Below are 771 nucleotides of genomic sequence, written 5' to 3' on the forward strand. Positions count from 1 at the left end.
GAACAGCAGAGTCCAGCGAGTGACACAGGGTGCATCTACACCAGGTGCTGACTGTACAGCATCCCATGACTACTAGACAGTAGCCTTGTGTGGCAGGAAGCATGAAGCTATACTACTGTGCAGTCAGCATCACAAAAAGCTGTTCTTCGGTGCAACTGTGCAGTAACTCCAGTTACTGCATGGTGATTTAGTACTTGTTTATACCAGTACAAGTTTATACAATTACTAAATCACTGTTCAGTAATGACTGAGCAGTCAGTGTCTTGTGTAGATGCAGCCACTGTCTCCTAGGGGGAGGGCTGAGGAGCAAAGATCCTTGGCATGGTGGAGGATTATGCTATGGCTTCTCTGGCAAAAGAATGTGTACAGTTATTCACTGTCCCAGGAGGAACTCTCCTGGGAGTGATTTAATCCTAGTTGTTCCCCATTTTTTTTTCTGGAGCAGCAACTCTCCTGGGAGAAAGTGAATATCTGTATATAGGTGTTCCTTGTGGCTAGAAGTGATCTGGAAAGCATCTTTACGATTTGAACAAACTGGAAAAGAGTATATTTGGTGTTGAGGGAGCTAGCTGGGGTTATTGCGGGGCCCCTGGCACGGCTCTATGAGCAATCGTGGTGCTTGGGCCAGGTGCCAGATGATTGGAAGGTAGCAAATGTGGTCCCCATCTTCAAGAAGGGGAAGAGGGAGGACCCGGGTAACTATAGGCCCGTCAGTCTTACCTCAATCCTGGGGAAACTCTTTGAGAAGATCATCAAGGAGCACATTTGTGA

Source organism: Gavialis gangeticus, unplaced genomic scaffold (assembly GCF_001723915.1).
Source record: "Gavialis gangeticus isolate Ggan-Ray unplaced genomic scaffold, GavGan_comp1, whole genome shotgun sequence".
Lineage (NCBI taxonomy): Eukaryota > Metazoa > Chordata > Crocodylia > Gavialidae > Gavialis > Gavialis gangeticus.